We start from the raw sequence: 19,484 nt of genomic DNA, 5'->3' as shown, positions 1-19,484 counted from the left end.
GCTAGAAGACCGGTGACGTCGAACGCCGAGCACCGCCCGAACAAGGAGAGGCAACGACTTCGGCAGAAGTCGTGACAATGGGGATATTTTATATATGAATGCTTCCGCTCAGTGTTTGAGATCAATTGACGCCCTTTACCATGGCACTTTGAGATTTATTTTAAACTACAAAACCCTTACGCACCACTGCACTTTGTATACCAGGGTTGGCTGGCCTTCTCTAGTCACTCGTAGGCTCAGTCACTGGTATACTTTTATTTACAAAGCCATTTTGGGTTTACTACCTTTTTATTTGGGCATTTTTATTGTTCAGAAATGTGGTGGCTGTTCTCTTCGTTCGCAGGACTTTATCCTGCTAACTGTTCCAAATGTCCGAACTGAATTTGGTAAAAGGGCTCTCTGCGCCATCGTCTTGGAACGCCTTACAAAATACTTTTAAACTGGAAGAACTTGTCCCGATTGGTATTTTTAAATCACCGATGAATGATCTTGAGACTGATTCCCTGACCTGTCAATGTTTTTAATTTGCTGTTTTTGATTTTGTTATAATCTTGTGAATTCTATGGTTTTTACTAGATTACTTGTAGTTTTTCATGTTGTTTGTCTGTAATTTTTGTAATGACTTGGTGCTGCCTATCTTGGCCAGGACGCTCTTGAAAAAGAGATTTTAAATCTCAATGAGCCCTTCCTGGTTAAATAAAGGTTAAATAAAACAATAAAATAAAATGATACAGTGAGTTAAAACCATATGGCATTCATAACAGTACAGATACACTGCTGATATGTTATTTGTGTCTTGATGAATGTAGGTTCCACTGGAGGAGGAAGAGGAGAAGGAGCCGTATCCCACTCCAGACACTCCAGGTAACCTAATCTGCTCTGAGATCAGTGTCCTAGCTTTGTTGCCATAGCTTCCATGGCCTGGCACTGCCTTATCTCTGATCCTGGTTTTCCCCAGTTGGTGATGATGACAATGATGATGATAATCTGCCAGAGGTTCCGGTTGGGCCACGCCCTCAAAGGCTGTCAGACCTCAGCATCAAGGAGAAGACTCCGCCCATCCCTGAGGGCAGTGCTTTCTTCATCTTCAGCCACACTAACCCGTAAGTATAGTGGCACCCTTTCTTGGCATTTTTCCTATTTTGTTGCCTTACAACCTGGAATTAAAATAGATTTTTGGGGGGGTTGTATCATTTGATTTACACAACATGCCTACCACTTTGAAGATGCAAAGTATTTTTTATGGTGAAACAAACAAGAAATGCAACAAAACAACTGAAAACTTGAGCGTGCATAACTATTCACCCCCCAAAGTCAGTACTTTGTAGAGCCACCTTTTGCAGCAATTACAGCTGAAAGTCTCTTGGGGTATGTGTCTATAACGTTGGCACATCTGTCCACTGGGATTTTTGCCTATTCTTCAAGGCAAAACTGCTACAGCTCCTTCAAATTGGATGGGTTCGCTGGTGTACAGCAATCTTTAAGTCATACTACAGATTCTCATTTGGATTGAGGTCTTGCCTTTGACTAGGCCTTTCCAATACATTTAAATGTTTCCCCTTAAACCACTCGAGTGTTGCTTTGGCAGTATGCTTAGAGTATGCTCATTGTCCTGCTGGAAGGTGAACATCCATCCCAGTCTCAAATCTCTAGAAGACTGAAACAGGTTTCCCTCAAGAATTTCCCTGTATTTAGCGGCATCCATCTTTCCTTCAATTCTGACCAGTTTCCAGTCCCTGCCGATCTACCAGTCCCTGCCGATGAAAACACCCGCACAGCATGATGCTGCCACCACCATGCTTCACTGTGGGGATAGGGTTCTCGGGGTGATGAGAGTTGTTGGGTTGGCGCCTGAAGGTACCACGTTCATCTGTACAAACAATACTACACAAGTATAAACACCATGGGCCCACGCAGCCGTCATACCGCTCAGGAAGGAGACGTGTTCTGTCTCCTAGAGAAGAACGTACTTTGGTGCGAAAAGTGCAAAACAATCGCAGAACAACAGCAAAGGACCTTGTGAAGATGCTGGAGGAAACAAGTACAAAAGTATCTATATCCACAGTAAAACAAGTTATATATCAACATTACCTGAAAGGCCGCTCAGCAAGGAAGAAACCGTTGCTCCAAAATCGCCATAAAAAAATCCAGACTACGGTTTGCAACTGCACATGGGGACATAGATCATACTTTTTGGAGAAATGTCCTCTGGTCTGATGAAACAAAAATAGAACTGTTTGGCCGTAATGACCATCGTTATGCTTGGAGGAAAAAGGGTGAGGCTTGCAAGCCAAAGTTCACCATCCCAACCGTGAAGCACAGGGTGGCAGCATCATGTTGTGGGTGTGCTTTGCTGCGGGATGGACTGGTGCGCTTCACAAAATAGATGGCATCATGAGAAGGAATATTATGTGGATATATTGAAGCAACATCTCAAGCTTGGTCGCAAATGGGTCTTCCAAATGGACAATGACCCCAAGCATACCTCCAAAGTTGTGGCAAAATGGCTTAAGGACAACAAAGTCAAGGTATTGGAGTGGCCATCACAAAGCCCTGACCTCAATCCTATAGAAAATTTGTGGGCAGATCTGAAAAAGCGTGTGCGAGCAAGGAGGCCTACAAACCTGACTCAGTTAAACCAGCTCTGTCAGTAGGAATGGGCCAAAATTCACCCAACTTATTGTGGGAAGCTTGTGGAAGGCTACCCAAAACGTTTGACCCAAGTTAAACAATTTAAAGGCAATGCTACCAAATACTAATTGAGTGTATGAAAACTTCTGACCCACTGGGAATGTGATGAAAGAAATAAAAGCTGAAATAAATCATTCTCTCTACTATTATTCTGACATTTCACATTCTTAAAATAAACTGGTGTTCCTAACTGACCTAAGTCTTGGAATTTGTACTCTGATTAAACGTCAGGAAAATTGAAAAACTGAGTTTAAATGTATTTGGTTAAAGTGTATGTAGACTTCCGACTTCAACTGTATACTGAGATCATGTGACAGATCATGTGACTCTTAGAATGCACACAGGTGGACTTTATTTAAGTAATTATGTGACTTCTGAAGGTAATTGGTTGCACCAGATCGTATTTAGGGGCTTCATAGCAAAGGGAAGAATACATATACACCCCCCACTTTTCAATTCTACATTTCTTTACATTTTTTGAAACAAGTTATTTTTTTCATTTCACTTCACCAATTTGGACTATTTTCTGTATGTCCATTACATGAAATCCAAATAAAATTCCTTTTAAATTACAGGTTGTAATGCAACAAAATAGGAGAAACGCCAAGGGGGGGGGGGGGGGGGTGAATACTTTTGCAAGTCACTGTAGGTCTCAGTACTAAACATATGTTATAATGCACGCACACCCACGCACTCAAAAACAATGTGTGATTTCATGGCTTTTTTTCCTCAGAGTCCGGGTGGCCTGCCACAAGCTGATCAACCACCACATCTTCACCAACCTCATCCTGGTCTTCATCATGCTGAGCTCTGTGTCTCTGGCTGCTGAGGACCCCATACGGAACTTCTCTGCACGCAACATCGTATGTTTACTGCAGCAGTCTTACAGAAAAATAACATTTGATAGCATCAAGATAATCTTTACTTCCATGAAAGTAATTTGACTGTAATTTTACAGTAATGACACTGTCACGATAATGTCTAATAGTGGTATGAAATATCTGTGTTAAAAAGAACTAAAAACCTCAAACCTATACTTCATTGCAGTAGTAATCAATTTAGGACTGTTGATGCTTTCTGAAGTTGTTGATATCATGTCAATGTGTTGATGCCTTGGCCTCCTGTTAAACTTTCACATTGCTTTTTGCAGATACTTGGTTATTTTGACTATGCTTTCACGGCAATCTTTACTGTTGAGATCCTGTTGAAGGTAAATGCTCTCCCCCTGTGTGTGTGTTCTGTGCTCTAGTGCTTGTGTAGTAACGCTCAGACCTTCTCGTTGCTTTCCAGATCCTAGGCTATGCAGATTATGTCTTCACTAGTATATTTACCTTTGAGATCCTGTTGAAGGTAACCAGGTTTCTATGACAACCATAGTCTTGCTACACTCCCCCGTCTACTGTATGTCGCCTGTTTTTAAATGGCGCCTGTCTTTTTCTGCTTGTCTGTCAGCAACCATCACGGCACCTCTTTTAACCACAAACCAGTTTGGAGCCAAAAGAGGGGGAAATATGTATTTTTGTATGTTTTTGAGTGTAGCATGGATCACTCCAGTAGCATGAATCACTGCCTTGTTATTGTGTCCAGTTTTAACTGCACCCTGTAAAGATGAGGGTTCATTGTAGGTCACCTCTTTGTGAACCTTACCCTGGTCTGTTTGTACTTTAGCCAACAACTCCTTTGTCATTGTCAGTTTGGCTTATGCTAAAGCAACCAGGTTAGGAGATCCTTGACATGTTTCCCAGACCCAATTCTCTTCTGCTGTTCAGCCCCCACCTGTGTGATCTCTTTGCTTCATGTGAAGGCTCACATCTGCATCAGTTTCTATCGGTCAGACGCTTGTTTTGGTATGATTGTTTTGAGTACTTCCACAGAGTATGCATGAAACCATGACACACATGAATGACTCTGATCAATTAGACTCTTTTGAATGCAACCTCCCCCCTCTCTGGTTTGGGAGGCTTTCATACACTTCTGTACCGCTCTACTGATGCAAGTCTCATGTTTTGTGTTTTAAGCCTGGGCTTAAATATGCAAATGACAGAACCAATAGATTACCTGTAGATTCAAGGAACGTGGGTTGAGCTTTGTTCTAATCTATAAAGGAAATGAATAGCATATTTCTGAAATAATGTTTTATTTTTTGTTGTGTTTGTTGGTTGCTGTTAAAACCAGTTTTTGTTCTATTGAAATACCCTTCATGTCTTATTGAGCAGAATGTGTAGGAGTTTGAGTAAGATTAGAAGGAACTAGATCTGTATCAGTGTGTGTAGGTGTGTTTGTCTGCACACTCTGAGAAAGAGCGCGTGTCAACAGATGTAGAATCTTAGCTTGATCATCCTGTTGTAGTAGAACTTTCCTGAAATGCAGGACATTTAAAACGTGTCGTGTATTTGAGGTTTAAAATGAATCAAACCCCACAAAAAAATCTGTTAATTAGAATCCACATAATAATTCACATTTCCTGTTATTATTTTCCTGCTGTAGCAAACTGGCTCAAATGAAGATCCTACATGTCTAGCTCATCTACAGTTGTAGCTGAACCTGTTGTGTGTCAGGTATGAGATGGCCTAGTGTATAGGTCAGTATACCTGATGCCGGTCTCCCTGTGCTCTCTAGATGACAGCTTTTGGGGCTTTCCTCCATAAAGGAGCCTTCTGCAGGAACTACTTCAACCTGCTGGACCTACTGGTGGTTGGAGTCTCTCTGGTGTCCTTTGGCATTCAGTATGTAAAAATGAATCAATTGGTCGATTGGTGAATCAATTGGTCGATCAATCGATTGATCGATCCATCAAGCAAGAAATAAATAAATCATTCAATCAGTCAGCGATGTGGCCATAACTGTCTGTGTTTGGTGTTCAGGTCATCTGCCATCTCTGTGGTGAAGATCTTGCGTGTGTTGAGGGTGTTGCGGCCCCTGAGGGCCATCAACAGAGCCAAGGGCCTCAAGGTGAGACGGGGGGCCAGTGGGCCACAGTGTAACAACTGTTTAACAACACACCCTCAAGATAACTGACTACTGAAGTCGCCCGTTTGTAAATCACCAGGCTAAGGGTACAGGGTCCAATAAGGTCATTCATCCATGACCTTTTCTCTCTTGTCTCCTCTGTTTTTGACCCTTGACCCTGCAGCATGTGGTCCAGTGTGTATTTGTGGCCATCAGGACCATTGGCAACATCATGATCGTCACCACGCTGCTACAGTTCATGTTCGCCTGCATAGGAGTGCAGCTATTCAAGGTGCCTACCGCCACTACAGTGTTAACACTCATAAAGTATTGTCTAGTCTATGCATGATGCAGTAGTTATATGTGTGGTTATGTGTGTGTAATATGTGTGACAGATGGGCAGCTGTTAAACGTTCTGTTCTCTCAGGGCAAGTTCTATCGCTGCACAGACGAGGCCAAGTCCAGCCCGGAGGAATGCAAGTGAGTTTGATTGCTCTTTGTTCAAACATAAGGACTGGAGTTCTGAGACCCAGATATGTGTCTGTGTCTGTTTGGAAATACCGATGATTATGTAGATACATAGATTTAGATGTATAACTCCTCTCTCTCTCTTGTAGAGGCACATACATCCTGTATAAGGATGGAGATACAGCGTTGCCTGCAGTTAGGGAGAGGATCTGGTACAACAGTGACTTCACCTTTGACAACGTCCTCATGGCCATGATGGCTCTGTTCACCGTCTCTACATTTGAAGGCTGGCCTGCGTAAGAGCCTCTCACAGATGCACGCATGCGCACACACACACTCATGCACGTGCACACACACACACACACACACACACACACACAGCAAATGCACATGTGAATATGCACACTTCCACGTAGGCACATCCAGACAGACATACATTTTGACGAACCATCTCACTAATTAGTTTGCGTTTGTTTCTGTGTCTCAGTCTGCTGTACAAGGCCATCGACTCCAACCGAGAGAATATGGGTCCCATCTACAACTACCGCGTGGAGATCTCCATCTTCTTCATCATCTACATCATCATCATCGCCTTCTTCATGATGAACATCTTTGTCGGTTTCGTCATCGTCACCTTCCAGGAGCAGGGAGAGAAAGAGTACAAGAACTGTGAGCTGGACAAGAACCAGGTAACAACCTAGTTAGTGTTAGTGTGTGTGTGTGTGAATGCTTGTATGTGTGTTGTGTGTATGTGAACATAAATATGTACAGTACTGTGCAAAAGTTTTAGGCAGGTGTGAAAAAATGCTTTAAGTAAGAATGCTTTCAAAAATAGACATGTTAATAGATTATATTTATAAATTAAATAAATGCAAAGTGAGTGAACTGAAGAAAACTCTACATCAAATCAATATTTGCCTTCAAAACAGCATCAATTCTTCCAGGTACACTTGTACAAAGTCAGGGATTTTGCAGACATATAGTCAGGTGTATGATTAAACAATTATACCAAACAGGTGCTCATGATCATCAATTCAATATCTAGGTTGAAACACAATCATTAACTCTGACGTGGGAACAAGGCCAAGCGACTCAACTATGCACGAAAACACAGGAACTGGGGTGCAGAAAAATGGCAGCAGGTGCTCTGGACTGAAATATTTGTCTGTAGCAGAAGGCAGTTTGTTCTCCGAAGGGCTGGAGAGCGGAACACAAATGAGTGTCTGCAGGCAACAGTGGAGCATTGTGGAGGTTCAACAGTGGAGCATTGTGGAGGTTCAACGGTGGAGCATTGTGGAGGTTCAACAGTGGAGCATTGTGGAGGTTCAACAGTGGAGCATTGTGGAGGTTCAACGGTGGAGCATTGTGAAGGTTCAACAGTGGAGCATTGTGCATTGTTAGTAGTTACTATCTTGTCTCATCGCTACAACTCCCATACGGGCTCGGGAGAGACGAAGGACGAAAGCCATGCGTCCTCCGATACACAACCCAACCAAGCCACACTGCTTCTTAACACAGCGCTCATCCAACCCGGAAGCCAGCCGCACCAATGTGTCAGAGGAAACACCGTGCACCTGGCGACCTGGTTAGTGTGCACTGCGCCCGCCCCGCCACAGGAGTCGCTATAGCGCTATGAGACAAGGATATCCCTACCGGCCAAACGCTCCCTAACCCGGACGACGCTAGGCCATTGTGCGTCACCCCATGGACCTCCCGGTCGCGACAGAGCCTGGGCGCGAACCCAGAGTCTCTGGTGGCACAGCTACACAGGCCCCCATTAAGAACTATATTCAGTGTAAAGAAGAACAAGGAGTCCTGGAAATGATGGTTCGGCCCCCACAGAGCCCTGATCTCAACATCATCGAGTGTGTCTGGGATTACATGAAGAGAGAGAAGCCCGTGAGGCTGCCTAAATCCACAGAAGAACTGTGGTTAGTTCTCCAAGATGTTTGGACCAACCTACCTGCCAAGTTCCTTCAAAAACTGTGTGCAAGTGTACCTAGAAGAATTGATGCTGTTTTGAAGGCAAAGGGTGGCCACACCAAATATTGATTTGATGTAGATTTTTTTTCGTTTCACTCACTTTGCATTTAGTTAATTGATAAATAAACTATTAACATGTCTATTTTTGAAAGCATTCTTACTTAACAGCATTTTTTCACACCTGCATAAATCTTTTGCACAGCACTGTATGTGTGTGTATTTCTGTGTATTACTGTGTGTTTTATCTCCCCTCTCCTCTCTCTAGCGTCAGTGTGTGGAGTATGCTCTGAAGGCTCGTCCACTGAGAAGGTACATCCCTAAGAACCCCTACCAGTATAAGTTCTGGTATGTGGTCAACTCCACAGGCTTTGAGTACGTCATGTTCGTCCTCATCATCCTCAACACACTGTGTCTGGCCATCCAGGTGAGTCCCTTTCCTGCCATACATGTATAGTCCGATCTCTGTCTCTCTCTATGTCTCTGTCTCTATGTCTCTATCTCTGTCTCTATGTCTCTATCTCTGTCTCTCTCTGTGTCTCTGTCTCTATGTCTCTATCTCTGTCTCTCTCTGTGTCTCTATGTCTCTATCTCTGTCTCTCTCTATGTCTCTGTCTCTATGTCTCTATCTCTGTCTCTCTCTATGTCTCTGTCTCTATGTCTCTATCTCTGTCTCTCTCTGTGTCTCTATATCCTGGTCTATCTCTCTCTATGTCTCTGTCTCTATGTCTCTATCTCTGTCTCTCTCTGTGTCTCTATGTCTCTATCTCTGTCTCTCTCTGTGTCTCTATATCCTGGTCTATCTCTCTCTATGTCTCTATCTCTGTCTCTCTCTATGTCTCTGTATCCGGGTCTATCTCTGTCTCTCTCTATATCTCTATATCCTGGTCTATCTCTGTCTCTTTCTGTGTCTCTATATCCTGGTCTATCTCTGTCTCCCTCTCTGTCTCTATATCCTGGTCTATCTCTGTCTCTCTCTATGTCTCTATATCCTGGTCTATCTCTGTCTCTATATCCTGGTCTATCTCTGTCTCTCTCTATGTCTCTATATCCTGGTCTATCTCTGTCTCTCTCTCTGTCTCTATATCCTGGTCTATCTCTGTCTCTATATCCTGGTCTATCTCTGTCTCTCTCTATGTCTCTGTATCCTGGTCTATCTCTGTCTCTCTCTATGTCTCTATATCCTGGTCTATCTCTGTCTCTATGTCTCTATCTCTGTCTCTCTCTATGTCTCTATATCCTGGTCTATCTCTGTCTCTATGTCTCTATCTCTGTCTCTCTCTATGTCTCTATATCCTGGTCTATCTCTGTCTCTATGTCTCTATATCCTGGTCTATCTCTGTCTCTATGTCTCTATATCCTGGTCTATCTCTGTCTCTCTCTATGTATCTATATACTGGTCTATCTCTGTCTCTCTCTATGTCTCTATATCCGGGTCTATCTCTGTCTCTCTCTATGTCTCTGTATCCTGATCTATCTCTGTCTCTCTCTATGTCTCTGTATCCTGGTCTATATCTGTCTCTCTCTATGTCTCTGTATCCTGGTATATCTCTGTCTCTCTCTATGTCTCTATATCCTGGTCTATCTCTGTCTCTCTCTGTGTCTCTATATCCTGGTCTATCTCTGTCTCTCTCTGTGTCTCTATATCCTGGTCTATCTCTGTCTCTCTCTATGTCTCTATATCCTGGTCTATCTCTGTCTCTCTCTATGTCTCTATATCCGGGTCTATCTCTGTCTCTTTCTGTGTCTCTATATCCTGGTCTATCTCTGTCTCTCTATATGTCTCTATATCCTGGTCTATCTCTGTCTCTCTCTATGTCTCTATATCCTGGTCTATCTCTGTCTCTTTCTGTGTCTCTATATCCTGGTCTATCTCTGTCTCTCTCTATGTCTCTATATCCTGGTCTATCTCTGTCTCTATATCCTGGTCTATCTCTGTCTCTCTCTATGTCTCTATATCCTGGTCTATCTCTGTCTCTCTCTATGTCTCTATATCCTGGTCTATCTTTGTCTCTTTCTGTGTCTCTATATCCTGGTCTATCTCTGTCTCTCTATATGTCTCTATATCCGGGTCTATCTCTGTCTCTCTCTATGTCTCTATATCCTGGTCTATCTCTGTCTCTATGTCTCTATATCCTGGTCTATCTCTGTCTCTCTCTATGTCTCTATATCCGGGTCTATCTCTGTCTCTATGTCTCTGTATCCTGGTCTATCTCTGTCTCTCTCTGTGTCTCTATATCCGGGTCTGTCTATCTCTGTCTCTATATCCGGGTCTATCTCTGTCTCTATGTCTCTATATCTGGGTCTATCTCTGTCTCTATATCCGGGTCTATCTCTGTCTCTATGTCTCTATATCTGGGTCTATCTCTGTCTCTCTCTGTGTCTCTATATCTGGGTCTATCTCTGTCTATATGTCTCTATATCTGGGTCTATCTCTGTCTTTATATCCTGGTCTATCTCTGTCTCTCTCTGTGTCTCTATATCTGGGTCTATCTCTATCTCTGTCTCTATATCCGGGTCTATCTCTGTCTCTATGTCTCTATATCCTGGTCTATCTCTGTCTCTCTCTATGTCTCTATATCCGGGTCTATCTCTGTCTCTGTGTCTCTATATCCGGGTCTATCTCTGTCTCTATGTCTCTATATCCTGGTCTATCTCTGTCTCTCTCTATGTCTCTATATCTGGGTCTATCTCTGTCTCTATGTCTCTATATCCGGGTCTATCTCTGTCTCTCTCTATGTCTCTATATCTGGGTCTATCTCTGTCTCTATGTCTCTATATCCGGGTCTATCTCTGTCTCTCTGTGTTTCTCTATATCCTGGTCTATCTTTGTCTCTCTCTATGTCTCTATATCTGGGTCTATGTCTGTCTCTCTCTATGTCTCTATATCCGGGTCTATATCTGTCTCTCTCTGTGTCTCTATATCCGAGTCTATCTCTGTCTTTCTTTGTGTCTTTATATCTGGGTCTATCTCTGTCTCTCTCTATGTCTCTATATCTGGGTCTATCTCTGTCTCTCTCTGTGTCTCTATATCCGGGTCTATCTCTGTCTCTCTCTCTCTGTGTCTCTATATCCTGGTCTATCTCTGTCTTTCTTTGTGTCTTTATATCTGGGTCTATCTCTGTCTCTCTCTGTGTCTCTATATCTGAGTCTATCTCTGTCTTTCTTTGTGTCTCTATATCTGAGTCTATCTCTGTCTCTCTTTGTGTCTCTATATCTGAGTCTATCTCTCTGTCCCACTATGCCTTTCTGTCTCTCTGTTCTGCATTTCATAAACTGTAAATTAATTTCTCTGCTCATCCTTCTTTCTGTTCTTCTTATGCCCCTTATCTTCCCCCTTTCTCTTTCTCCGACCCTCTCTCTCCCTCTTCTCTCTCCATCTCTCTCCCACTCTCTCCATTTCCTCAGCACTACGGCCAGTCTCACCTGTTCAACTATGCCATGGACATCCTCAACATGGTCTTCACTGGCGTCTTCACTGTGGAGATGATCTTTAAACTCATCGCCTTCAAACCCAGGGTGAGTCAGTCTGTTTGCCTGCCTCTCAACTCACACCATAGACCAGTTATCTCACCCCCTCACTCCACTCCCTCTACCAAGTATCTTCCCCTGCAATATTACCTTAACACTCCCTCCTCACCCTTTCCCTCCCTACTTCTTACTCTCCACTCCCCCCCCCCCCCCCCCCCCCCACCCACACACCCATGCTGGGCTCCGTACCCGGGCCTGTAGGGGTATTTTGGGGATGCCTGGAACGTCTTCGATGCCCTGGTGGTGATCGGCAGCGTAGTAGACATCATTCTCACTCAGGTAGAGTATTATAGTAGACCTGCCCTCATCCCTGCCTCCTCTCTTCCTCCCTTCCTTCCTTATTTACTTCCCTCACCTTTTTCTACTCACTCAAACCCCTCTCTGGTCCTAAAGCCAGTCTGTTGGCTCCTTGTCCTACTGTGGGACCTCTGTCAGGGCTGGCCACCATAGGTATGATGTATTACCTGTGCAGGACTGGTATTGGGTCTAGGTCTATGGTGGCGAGTTACTCAGCACTGTGTAGGCACTGTATCAGTGAGAGACGTATAGCACCTTATATAGTAGAGGGTTGTAGAGGGTTCATAACAGATCATAGTCAGAACTTCACTGTTTCATATGTAAAGTTGGGCTACTTAGAGGCATGTATACATTTTGTATTCTCCCAGACACAGTGCCACTCAGAATCTTTTTTTTCTATTTCCTGCTGTATATTTTCATGTTTTTTTGTCTGTATTTTCACCTCTCTCTATCCTTCTCTTTCTCTTTTTCTGCCTCTGTTCTCTCTCTGTTCTCTCTCTGTTCTCTCTCTGTTCTCTCCCGTCTCTTTGTGTCCTTGGGGTGGCGCTTACAGCACTATTTCGCCGATGCATGGAACACATTTGATGCCTTAATTGTTGTTGGTAGCGTCGTTGACATTGCAATCACAGAGATCAATGTAAGTAGCCATCTTCATGCTCCTTGTTCATGTAGCACAATCAGAGGGAATGCATTACAATAACATCAGGGTTACATTCAAGATCCCAACATGTTTTCATGTCCCAAACATGTTCATTAACTATGCTAGCTAGAGCAATAGCTTTCCGAGGAGCTATCTAGCTGTTAGGTAGCGTCCACCGTGTTGGAGTAATGTTGTGATCTTGAATGCAACCCGGTGAGCCTCAGAGATCAAATGGCGTGTGACATCTATATAAATATGATGACAACTGAGTCAGATCTTTACCAGATTCGTACGATTTTCTAACGATAGGACCGTTTCAAAACACTCCCAGGGTTATTGCAAGGCCTTCCTCCAATATGTTGTCTAGATTAGGGATCCCATGCTTGGTGCTGTTCTGTGACTTTGTGCCATCATGACGTTTGTGTGCCTCTGTTTTTTTCCCTTTTTTGGAATGACAAATGTAAGCACACATATGGACGTACACACATACACATGCAGAGATTCTCTCACTACGTGGTTTATTTCAAATTGTACTACATGAAACAATATACGTAGTTATTTGATATGAATGAAACCAAGTTTGTCTTTCTGGGATCTCCTTATTTTCTGGTGCTCATCAAAGTTGCACTGCATTATGTTGTTTTCTTTTCTTTCTTCACGTGTGTAGAATTGTATGTCACGTTTGATGCACTGAATGTACTACTGTGTGTGGTAATCAGTACTAAGCTACTGAGGTCGTGCTTTGCATAAAAGGCAGATGATGGCGTGTCTCCAGTGTCAATATGGTTGCTTATGTAACATGTCTGTTATGGTTGTTCTCTGACTCCTTTTGTTGAAGACGTTTCTATAATCCTGTGGATGGTTGATTGAATCAACAATAAAGAAATGTCATGACGTTCTGAACTAGTTGTTAGATAAGTAATTATGTCAATAACTATGTCAATGACTAATTGCTGGCTTCAATGATATGAGGGACGAAGAAGTGAAGTTGTTAGTGGTTAACCCAGACCTTTGGTTTCAAGGCCATCCCAGTGGTGAAGGTGATTGTGGACCCAGGGGTAAGAAGCCCCTTCCAGTACCCCACTCTTCCTCATCGTCATCTCCGCACAGAGCTGTTTATGTTGTCAGTCGTCACGTTTGTTCGCATGAAATATCCTGTTCTGAAACCATATACTGTGTTGAGGTTTTGTCTTGCCTGGGCTGGTTCCAAGGACAAGATCAGTTCTGGTTCGGGATCTTGCTCGTGTTGAGCATCATCTCATTATCAGTCTTTTTTGTGTTGTTTTGTTCATGTTTGACCTGGATCATACTGTAGATGTTGTGGGTTTGTCCAGGTTTGCTTGTGTCTGGACACTCTGGAGATGGGAGAGTGCCTCTGTATGACTCCTAGGAGTGTAGCTACTGTATGTGTGTGGGACGTGTCTGCATCGCATTCACACAAGTTAAGGACTGTTGCATGTTCCTCTACCTGAATGTGTACACACATGCACAGAGGTGGTTGAACACACGTGCACGTACGTACACATGCACACACTGCGTGTTGATCTCTGGCCTGCTCCTAGCTGTGTGTTAAAGTAGCACTGTGGGTGTTCCACCTCTCTCTCTCTCCCTCTCTCAGAACACCGAGGACAGCGCTCGCATCTCCATCACATTCTTCCGTCTGTTTCGAGTCATGCGATTGGTCAAGCTGCTCAGCAGAGGGGAGGGCATCCGAACGCTCCTGTGGACCTTCATTAAGTCCTTCCAGGTGAGAGAAGAAATGCTCATGTATAGGGTTGCCAAGCTACCGGTAATTTACCAAAGTTACCAAAATCTTCGGTAATTTTGGTTATTAACAGGTCATTTATGATAACTTTGGTCATTTATACTTGAATAACTTTTAATATTTATATATATATATATATATATATATATATATATATATATATATATATTCATACAGTATTATTTTTTAGATCTGTGTCATTTTGTCCTTGCGTTTCTAGTAGATAGACCATATGGTTCAAGAAAGAATTGCCTAATTAATGAAAAAAGCATCTAATCACTTTAACTTTTTTCACAACTGCCACCAGTGTCACGCCAAAACATTTACAGCCAAGACATATTGACATAATAAAATACATTTAAGTGTGTAAAATATATATATATATAAAGGTAATTTCATGCTGAAACCCTCATATTAAACATCAATGGAATTCACTAAGTTGATGGTTTATATTTAGGATAGTGTTTTGATTAATGAGCTGAAATAAAAGATCCCAGAAATGTTCCAAACCCACAAAAAGCTTATTTCTCTCAAATGTTGTGCACAAAATTAATTTGTTTACATCCCTGTTAGTGAGCATTTCTCCTTTGCCAATATAATCAATCCTTACCTCTGCTTGCTGTGTTTCTCTGCACCTGGGGTCAAGTTCGTACTAGCATTATTGGCACAAAATCAAGAAGCTGATTAAACAGCATGATCATTACACATGTGCACCTTGTACTGGGGACAATAAAAGGCCACTCTAAAATGTGCCGTTGTGTCACATAACACAATACCACAGATGTCTCAAGTTTGTTTTGAGAGAGTGTGGAATTGGCATGCTGACTGCAGAAATGTCCACCAGAGCTTTTGCCAGAGAATTGAATGTTAATTTCTCTACCATAAGTCACCTCAAACGTCGTTTTAGAGAATTTGTCAACACGTCCAACCGGCCTCACAACTACAGAACATGTGTAACCACGCCAACCCAGGACCTCCACATCCGGCTTCTGCACTTGTGTGATTGTCTGACACCAGCCACCCAGACAGCTGATGAAACTGTGGGATCGTCTGACACCAGCCACCCGGACAGCTGATTAAACTGTGGGATCGTCTGACACCAGCCACCCGGACAGCTGATGAAACTGTGGGATCGTCTGACACCAGCCACCCTGACAGCTGATGAAACTGTGGGATCGTCTGACACCAGCCACCCGGACAGCTGATGAAACTGTGGGATCGTCTGACACCAGCCACCCGGACAGCTGATGAAACTGTGGGATCGTCTGACACCAGCCACCCGGACAGCTGATGAAACTGTGGGATCGTCTGACACCAGCCAGCCAGACAGCTGATGAAACTGTGGGATCGTCTGACACCAGCCACCCAGACAGCTGATGAAACTGTGGGATCGTCTGACACCAGCCACCCAGACAGCTGATGAAACTGTGGGATCGTCTGACACCAGCCACCCAGACAGCTGATGAAACTGTGGGATCGTCTGACACCAGCCACCCAGACAGCTGATGAAACTGTGGGATCGTCTGACACCAGCCACCCAGACAGCTGATGAAACTGTGGGTTTGTCTGACACCAGCCACACGGACAGCTGATGAAACTGTGGGATCGTCTGACACCAGCCACCCGGACAGCTGATGAAACTGTGGGATCGTCTGACACCAGCCACCCAGACAGCTGATGAAACTGTGGGATCGTCTGACACCAGCCACCCAGACAGCTGATGAAACTGTGAGATCGTCTGACACCAGCCACCCAGACAGCTGATGAAACTGTGGGATCGTCTGATACCAGCCACCCAGACAGCTGATGAAACTGTGGGATTGTCTGACACCAGCCACCCAGACAGCTGATGAAACTGTGGGATCGTCTGACACCAGCCACCCAGACAGCTGATGAAACTGTGGGATCGTCTGACACCAGCCACCCAGACAGCTGATGAAACTGTGGGTTTGTCTGACACCAGCCACACGGACAGCTGATGAAACTGTGGGATCGTCTGACACCAGCCACCCAGACAGCTGATGAAACTGTGGGTTCGTCTGACACCAGCCAACAGGACAGCTGATGAAACTGTGGGTTTGTCTGACACCAACCACCCAGACAGCTGATGAAACTGTAGGATCGTCTGACACCAGCCACCCAGACAGCTGATGAAACTGTGGGTTTGTCTGACACCAGCCAACAGGACAGCTGATGAAACTGTGGGTTTGTCTGACACCAGCCACCCAGACAGCTGATGAAACTGTGGGATCGTCTGACACCAGCCACCCAGACAGCTGATGAAACTGTGGGTTTGTCTGACACCAGCCAACAGGACAGCTGATGAAACTGTGGGATCGTCTGACACCAGCCACCCGGACAGCTAATGAAACTGTGGGTTCGTCTGACACCAGCCAACAGGACAGCTGATGAAACTGTGGGATCGTCTGACACCAGCCACCCAGACAGCTGATGAAACTGTGGGATCGTCTGACACCAGCCACCCAGACAGCTGATGAAACTGTGGGTTTGTCTGACACCAGCCACCCGGACAGCTGATGAAATTGTGGGATTGTCTGACACCAGCCACCCAGACAGCTGATGAAATTGTGGGTTAGTCTGACACCAGCCACCCGGACAGCTGATGAAACCGTGGGTTTGTCTGACACCAGCCACCCTGACAGCTGATGAAACTGTGGGATCGTCTGACACCAGCCACCCGGACAGCTGATGAAACTGTGGGTTGTCTGACACCAGCCACCAGGACAGCTGATGAAACTGTGGGTTTGTCTGACACCAGCCACCAGGACAGCTGATGAAACTGTGGGTTTGTCTGACACCAGCCACCCGGACAGCTGATGAAACTGTGGGTTTGTCTGACACCAGCCACCAGGACAGCTGATGAAACTGTGGGTTTGTCTGACACCAGCCACCAGGACAGCTGATGAAACAGTGGGTTTGCACAACCAGAACATTTCTGCACAAACTGACCGAAACCGTCTCAGGGAAGCTCATCTGCTCGTTGTCCTCTCCAGGGTCTTGACCTGACTGCAGTTTGGCGTCTTAACCGACTTCAGTGGGAAATGCTCACCTTCAATGGCCACTGGCATGCTGTACCGCTTGTATGGCATCATGTGGGCGAGTGGTTTGCTCATGTCAACGTTGTGAACAGAGTGCCCCATGGTGGAGGTGGGGTTATTGTATGGGCAGGCATAAGCTACAGTTTACGAACACAATTACATTTTATCAATGGTAATTTGAATGCACATAAATACCGTGATGAAATCCTAAGGCCTATTGTGACGCCCATTACTTTCAGTTACTTTTAGATTACTTAGATTCCTCTTAAGAGACATTAGAAGAAGACAAAAATAGGCCTCCCGGGTGGCGCAATGGTTAAGGGGGCTGTGCTGCAGCGCCAGCTGTGCCACCAGAGCTGTGCCACCAGTTACATTTACATTTCAAACTTTAGTCATATAGCAGACGTTCTTATCCAGAACGATTTACAGGAGCAATTTGGGTTAAGTGCCTTGCTTAAGGGCACATCAGCAGATTCTTCACCTAGTTTGCTTGGGGATTCGAACCAGCGACCTTTTGATTACTGGCCTACGCCCTACCCAGTTCTTTCTACTTCAATACAGATAGTAATATGATAAGGCTACATTTTTACATTAAAAACCAAAGTCTGTCAGATTTCCAGTCATTTCAATTAATTTAATACCCCTTGATCTTCAAGAATAGGACTTGGAAATGTAGAAATATAGATTAGCCAAATAGTTTTACCTGAGCAAGGATTTATTAGTCTACTCTGTTGTTAAATGCTGTTCTCATAGAATGCCATGCTTTGAGTACCACTGAAAAGTGCTATTTGCATTAGAAAAATGAATGCCATATGTTGCATTTGCTAAAGGCCTATTGTTTAAGTTTTTTTTGGTGGTGACACTTTATCTCGATAATTTGCAGCTGCTTAAGTCTATCAAAAGTGTGCGAGTTTGAACATATGTCCATTAAGTCTATGGATTATTTTTTGTTGTTGCACAAATTAGAGCCCCTTCTTAACAAACTGTATGTGTAGCACAATACCACAGAGCAGTGTAGAAGGGAGAAACTCCCTCAACGTTTTATTCCATCCCCCTGGGCGCAGACATCAGTTCCAAAAGAAACTTGAATGTTACCAGAATTCTGTCAGTTTACTGGTAAACTTTGAAAGTTTCCAGTAATACCCTCCCTCTGCAACCCTACTGGGGTAACAGTGGAGCCATACAGGTCAGAGTGTAACATACAGGTGAAGGTTCTTCCCTTGCTGAGTCAATCTACTAAAACAATCTTTTTCTCTCTGACCTTCCTAGGCTCTTCCCTATGTTGCCCTTCTGATAGCCATGTTATTCTTCATCTATGCTGTTATTGGAATGCAGGTAACTGACAGACATTTATTTTGGAAATGTTGAAGTTACAATATGATTAGCATTTATTTCTTCAATAACACACTGTGCTGTGTTTCAGGTGTTTGGAAAGATTGCCTTGGTCGACCACACACAGATTAACCGAAACAACAACTTCCAGACCTTTCCTCAAGCTGTCCTGATGCTCTTCAGGTATGTGTGTGCGTGTGTGTGTGTGTGTGTGTGTGTGTGTGTGTGTGTGTGTGTGTGTGTGTGTGTGAGACTAGTTGATTTATTATTATGGATGGTGAAAGGTTGTGGTCATTGTAGTCCTAATATTACTGTTGTTGATGCTTCTCAGGTGTGCTACAGGTGAGGCGTGGCAGGAGATCATGCTGGCATGTCTGCCAGGGAAGCTGTGTGACTCGGAGTCAGACTACAACCCTGGAGAGGAGAAAACCTGTGGCAGCGGATTCGCCATTATCTACTTCATCAGCTTCTACATGCTCTGCGCCTTCCTGGTATACACACACACACACACATAACCGCAGCATGTACACACACCCTCATACACACAGGGTTGGGTAGGTCACTTTCTAAGTGTAACCCATTACAGTAACTAGTTACCTTTTCAAAATTGTACTCAGTAACATACATTTTTGGATTTCCCAAACTCAGTAATGTAATATGATGAGTTACTTTTGGATTACTTTCCTCTTAAGAGGCATTAGAAGAAGACAAAAAGGATGCATCAAAGTAGTCTCTGACGTATGGTCAGACTTGCTCAGGTGGAACAAACTTA

General features: G+C 44.0%; 1 pseudogene; it reads left to right on the top strand.

Annotated features, from left to right (window-relative positions):
- LOC110491111 overlaps positions 1-19,484 on the top strand; it is a 119,473-nt pseudogene that overhangs the window by 84,798 nt on the left and 15,191 nt on the right.

The sequence above is a fragment of the Oncorhynchus mykiss genome, chromosome 16 (genome assembly GCF_013265735.2).
Source record: "Oncorhynchus mykiss isolate Arlee chromosome 16, USDA_OmykA_1.1, whole genome shotgun sequence".
NCBI lineage: Eukaryota > Metazoa > Chordata > Actinopteri > Salmoniformes > Salmonidae > Oncorhynchus > Oncorhynchus mykiss.
Note: the sequence above shows the minus strand (reverse complement) of the source record. Positions and strands in the feature narration are given on the sequence as shown.